Source organism: Eumetopias jubatus, unplaced genomic scaffold (genome assembly GCF_037043125.1).
Source record: "Eumetopias jubatus isolate StellerSeaLion01/CBP00866 unplaced genomic scaffold, mEumJub1_p1.0 scaffold_3, whole genome shotgun sequence".
NCBI classification, from domain to species: Eukaryota; Metazoa; Chordata; class Mammalia; order Carnivora; family Otariidae; genus Eumetopias; species Eumetopias jubatus.
The window spans coordinates 35,959,497-35,966,340 of NW_028274809.1; positions in this window are offsets into that span (position 1 = coordinate 35,959,497).

Consider the following 6,844-nt stretch of genomic DNA (forward strand, 5'->3'; position numbering starts at 1 on the left):
TGCCCCCCTTCTTCCCGTAGGGCATTTCCCTGAAAGGAAAGGGAAGTAACACCAGCAGGCATCTGAAGCTCAGGAACCCCTCTGTCTATTGTTTGGAATAGAACCATGCTTGGCAAGCATTTCTTCAATACTTCGCCACAATACCTCCTACAGTGGCTGAAAGTATTGCCTCTCCATCCCAAACGAATGGCACATTCTTTAGCCCAAATGCTTCCATGGCTTTAAAAACGTTGTTTGACTCACCTTGACATAGTATAGAGAGTGCAAAGCTAGCAATGGATTACAGTATACCTACCAAGCGTGATAGACCAAGTTTTGAAAAAGAAAACTTCTAAAGCCAAGTAAGATACATCTACCTCCCAAAACATCATTTAGGATGGAAGGAAGAAGGGCTCTTTTAAAATGCCAACTGGTTAGTTTATAGCCTCTATCAGTGCTGCAGAGATGGAAAAGGAAGGTGTCAAAAAAGTAAAATAGCTGATTTACTATCTACAGAAGATTAACAGCTTTGCTAGGCCAATGCAAGTCCAGAAGTAGAGCAGAATGAAATGTTCCTGGTGGACACACACTGATGAAAAGGGGTTGGGTGAGCAGATTGTCGAACTTCTTTCTATTGTGATGAAAAAATTGCCATCCGCCATGATCGAATCTCGTCAGTCAAGGTTTGGGAATTCAGATTATTTAAGGTTTGTTTTCACAAATTGGGACAAACAATGACTCTGCAACTAAATAACCAAATTTCCACTTCTTATCTAAATTAGGGATATCACAGACCATTCGTCCCTCTGAGGATGTATTCTCATCCTCCTTTTTGGAGTAGGGGATGCCAAAAGCCCCAGGAGGAAGCTGTAACTTGGTGAAGGTTAGCATCAGTAGAGCTGATATGGCCAAAATGTGGGTCAAACCCAGGAAACAAGATGTAAGGCCGGACTGGAGACAAGCCAGTTTCAGAGCCAGAGTTGTCTTGTTCAGGCATCAAACTGGCTCATCCTCTCCTGAACACTGGGAGAGGCAGGTGTCTGGCTGGGAATCACTGCTCCTCTTGGCCTGGGGCAGGAGCAGCACCAACCTCACAACCAAGCCTGGGTCTGGGGGATGGGGACGAGAAACTGAGCACAGGACAGTTGCTTCCACACATCTGGAACCCAAGGCTATTTACTGGAAGAATCTAAGGAGGTCATAAATACCTGGCTAAATTCTGGAACATATTGAAGTAAAAATTAATAAGAAAATACCTTCTAAACCTATTTTTTTTAATCACATGCTTTAGTAGTGTGCTAAGAAAACCCATCAGAGCCTCATCTAGTTTCTAAGCATTTCCAATGTGAAAGATAGCTTTCTATTTACCCCTGGACTTCATGGAATGCGCAGCCCCTATCATATTTAAACTCTGCCCTCTGAGCCTCTGAGAGATACTCGGGTATTAGGGTAGTGCTTCTAAACCCTGTCAGACTCAGTATCTTCTTTTAGAGCAAGTATTTTATAACATCTCCTTTCCTATCTTGAGATGATAATCACAGATAATGTATCTTAACTTTACTTGTAACTTAAAATAAGCAATATAATGCCATAGCTGTCATTTTAAGAGATAAAAGGAAAGTTATTCATAATAAAATAAAATATATTCAATATATAAAAGCTCAGACATGCCTGAATTAAAAGAATGAAAAAGTCAGATGTTTGTACCTATAGGTAGAATTACTATGATTGCAACAGCGAAAACTGCCAACCGTTATAGGCGCTATGTTGGCAATTCAAGTGCCCCAAGCAGTATTGCTGTCAGTGATACAATTTTCTGGAGTGGCTAAAAACTTTTATTAAATTCCCAACAAAGCAAAGTATAATCTTCCATCCATTTGCATGGTAGTTGCACTCATGGGAAATTCAGTATATGTTTAAACTCTACCTAATGCAGTCTGTGTTTTACTTTTGAAACAAATAACGCAACATATTTTAAGAAAAAAGAAAAAGAAGAAGATAACAGGAGAGGAAGAAAAGGGGAGTATGTCAGAGGGGGAGACGAACCATGAGAGATGATGGACTCTGAAAAACAAACTGAGGGTTCTAGAGGGGAGGGGGGAGGGGGATGGGTTAGCCTGGTGATGGGTATTGAGGAGGGCACGTTCTGCATGGAGCACTGGGTGTTATGAACAAACAATGAATCATGGAACACTGCACCAAAAACTAATGATGTAATATATGGTGATTAACATAACAATAAAGAATTAAAAAACATATATATAAAGTAGAGTTGGACTTTAGGCTTAGATTATTATAAACAGATTTTTTACCTACGCTGATGTCTGTTGGGACATTTAAAGACATGTAGATCATGCGTTAATTATTCACTATGCACGACTGTCTTGTATATTGCAGAGTATACACAATCCCTGACACTTATCTCCTGAATGGTCACTGTAACCCCTAAACATTGTGACAACTGAAAATTCTCCTCCATATTTCCAAATGGCCTTAGGGGTAGGTATCCTTGAGAGCCACTGTATTAGGGCATCTTAGTATGAAATACCATTTAAAATATAAGGATCAATTAATTGGCCCTTATGCAGTATCTTCACAGTTTTAATGGTCAAAATCTCAAGCCTAGAAGACTCAAATCTGGGGGCAGGGAGAGAGGGGACAACTGAGGGTCCCTCAGATAACTTAAGCCAAGAGCAAATAAGGATGTTATTAAAAACTAGACATTTGATCTAGAGAACTAGTAACTCTATTGTTGAAAACCTAAATCACATACCAACCTATACAGGCCAAACCTGCCAGGTTTTAATCAGTAGTCCAGAATGGAAAGTGTTCACCCATTTTAAGTTGCCTCATCCACCTGAGAAATCACCAACATTGCATCAGATCCTACCCTGTTCTGTGCTTCTGACCTTCTAGAATACTTTGTGTCTGCAGGTTAAACATTTAATATTGACCTTCTGTGACTTTTGCTTAATCTAAGTGGTAAGTCCTTTGAGGGCAGGGATCTTTTTTTAAAGGATTTTATTTATTTATTTGAGAGAGAGAATGTGCACAAGAAAGGGAAGGAGCAGAAGGAGAGGGAGAAGCAGGCTCCCCGCGGAGCAGGAGCCCGATGCGGGGGCTTGATCCCAGGACCCTGGGATCATGACTTGAGCTGAAGGCAGACGCTTAACCGACTGAGCCAGTCAGCCCCCCTGAGGGCAGGGATGTTTTCTAACTCACAAGATCAGGTACCTGATGACAGATGGGTGAGCACTCCCAGGGAGGAACGGAGAACAAGGGATGGGAAGAAGTACTTCCGGGGAGTGGAGCCCGGCAGCAGTCAAGAACATTTGCTGTCTCCAGAGACGGTGAACCCGGTGGCATGCGCCCCACTGGATTTCAGAATCGCTGGACTAGTGCCTGCTCTTTACCCCTTGTCCTTCACCTTATACCTGAGAGTGTTTGGTGTGTCTTAGCGGTCTCGCCATTGATGTAGGGTGAGTGTGAGTAGGGGGAGGGGACGGAGATCCTTGTAGTTCTAGTTCATAAGTCTCCAGAAGAAGAGGTGCTGCCCTGGAGGAGTCTGTCGGAAGCACCTCGTCCACAAGCGGGACTTGACTTCGATAATAATCCCGGACTTCAAGTCTGATACCACAATGACAGGAGACTTTTGAGTGACCTGTGAAGACCATAGTAGATTTGCAAAAAAGGGTCACAATCTCTTTGAATTCCATTAACACTGGGTCCTGGGGACTGCATTTGTCAATGGGACACTAGCAACCATACAGAAAGAAGCTTGAAATGGACTGCACATGAGGGTTCAGAATTGTTTGGAAACCATTGTAAGCAAGCTTGAACTTGAATAGGCCACAGCCATCCCATCCGTCCGGAAGCCGACTGCAACCGCAGGAGTGAGTGAGCCCAGGTAAACCCAGCAGGACTGCTTAGGTGAGTCCAGCCCAAATGGCCAACGGAGAGAATCAGGAACTAATCAGTGACTGTCAATTTAATCCACTAGGTTTGGGGGATGTAGTGAGTCTATAGCTCTCAGCAATGGGAACCTCATTGCATGAACAGCCGCTGTACATTTCCCTGGATAGCACGGCAGAAGGCTTCATTATCTGGCTCACTGGAGACGTCAAAGTTCCCAGCTTCTCCAAAGGAACACCGACCACTCTGATTACTGGCTTGTTTTATATATCCAACTTTCACACATAAAGGTTTCAATCTTGCTAAGTTATCAGATCCTGAAACCGCCCGAGAAAAAGAAACTTCATGGTCCAGTACACCTACCTGACATTTTTAGGCAGTTGCTCTGACTTTAATTTTACCTTTGGCTTATGAAACCTTATATAATGCATCAGTTTTGCTCCCTAAAAGCTTTGGGATTTTATCAAATTACTTTTTAGTTGATCCCTATACATTTCTCCCCCATTATGCCGGCTTACTGCACGGTACGTGTGATTAAATATCATTAACCAGTGGGAATAAAGAAGTCTGTAAATACACATGCCAACCTTTGAGCAAATACAGCCCACAGGCTATTTCAGAAAAGAAATGCTGGACTTTTCTTCTGGCCCTGCTATTTCTGAGTTCACTTGGGGCTATGTGAGGGGACAGGGGTACTCAGGTAGGAGTAACCAGGCCTGGTTTCCTAGCTAGGCCATTCCCTCTGTTTTCTGTGAGATCCTGGAGTTATTGAACCTCCCCTAAATCTCAGTGTTCCCATCTGCTGATGGGAATGATGAAACCTGCTTCACCACTCACAGGCTGGGTGTGAGGAATAAACAAGGTAATGCTTTTGAAGGGATTTTGAAAACTCAAGATGAAAACTTCAAAGCGATGCATGTCAACCTTATCAAGCGTTGACGGGGCCACAGAGGTTTGTTTATAAAGAGCTGCCTCTAATGATAAAATTTCACCTATACCCAGTAATAAGTTAGTGAAATAGTAGGTGCCGTGCTTCCCAGAGAGAAGAGGCCCCCGCAAAGCCCTCCAAGCCTCCTACCCTGGCAGCTAGGAAGACGGGGCTTGTGCCCTCCCTGGGCAGCAGTCTTCACCTTCTGCTCAGAAATTCCCTGTCGCCGTGCTGGGGGAGGTCTTTTGAGCATGCGGCTCATGTGTCGCATTTATTCATGACTTTAGATCATTAGACGATCTCTACGCCTACAGGATGTACTGCTACCAAAAAAAGTTTCCCCACTCCTCTTATACACAGCCCCCGACATTTGTGGCTCCTGGGGCAAGAGTTTGAATGGAAATCCACCTGCCCCATGTATAAATACTTTTGAAGTTATCATGTAAACTAATACGGCGGTTAAATAAAATATAGTATATTCTCGTATCTTGACAAATATACCTTCACGTTGACCTGAAGGCTGGTTTCAAATTTAGAATTCCTCAGACCTCAGAGTTCCTTCGCAGGACATGGTAGCTTCAGACCCACCCTTTCTCTTCCATCCTGCACTTTGAGGCGTCTTAAGATCACACATATGTGGACGTCTCTGTCCTCCTGCCTAAGCTGCACCCACATTCCCCACCAAGTTTGTGTTTTTGGCCATTGGTCAGGCTGAGGAGTGTGTCAGGGGAGTATGGTCCACACTCAGGAAGTCAGACCCTGGCAGAGGTTTGCATGGGCCCTGAAAGTGGGGTAGGGACCTTTTGGACAGAGACTTCTAGAGTCCTGGATACCTAGAGCACGATCCAGAAGAGGAGTCATGGGCCCCCTTCATGGTCACATTCCCTTGGTCCTGTAGACTCCTCAGCCTCACTTCCTGGAATCCCTTCAGCTCTCAGGTTTACCACTTCCCTTTCTCCAACTTCAGAAGCAAGCCATGACTCGAGAAAAGATTGGTGATGACATTAAAGCTCTTCTAAAACAAACATGGCCTGAGTACCATCCAATCATCCAACCATTCTACTGGCAAAAATAGACACAGACTATGAGCAGTTGCTATGGCCGTAGTTCTGCCTGGAGCTGGCCAATGACTCTCTTTCTCTGATATTTGTTCATAGCTTGTCCCTCTCCCTACTACACTGGCGAAGTCCATACACCTGATGCTCTGCCCCTGTCAGCTTGCTGGAACTGGAAGCCTTCCCTGACCCTCAGTGTCCTTGACTGCAGCCATGACACCCTTCCAAGTTCTTCCCGGCTCCTCTTCCAGGGGCTGGACACCTCAGTCAATGAAATGACCTAGATGCATAGTGCCACTACCCGTCGGACTGGGCCAAAACCTGCCGCCTGAATCCCCACGCTCCTCCCCACCCACGGGCATGGGCCCCACCGAGCTTGTCTGGAGTTATTCTTCCCTTTCACTTCCTGGGCACTGGACAGCCATCAGACTAGTTCTCTGGATAGAGTGGATGCAAAAACAGAGAAGCAGGAGCAAGGCTTTGATTCAGGCAAGGTCCTCTACACCTGGCCTCTGCCCTCCCTGTTTCCAGCCTTGACAGTCCCTGGTTTCCACCTTTGTGGCTAGGAGCTCCTTTCCATCCCATCCCTCCAGGCCAGAATTTCTGGATTCAGCATCTCCTGCTCCACTTACTTTCCATCCTTGGTTGCCTTCCCTGGTTTGCTCTTTATGCTCCCTGCTTCTAGAAGAAGCTCTGTCCCGACTCCATTTTGACCTGAGCTCCAATGCACCCTCTTGCTCCCCAGTTAGAGCATCTGGCTAGTAATCTCCCACCGGGAGAGGGGGGATTCCTGACGCCCTCCCTGGGGGAGCAGGGCCCGTGTCCCAGGCAGTGTCACCTGGAATACCCGGGCCCCAAGTAGAAGTGCGAACGGAGGTCCTTATATAGGACGTCTAAATATTTTCAAGTTCTACATTAAGCCAACTAACTGCTAAAGAAAACACGTTCTATTATCTTACCTGGACATATA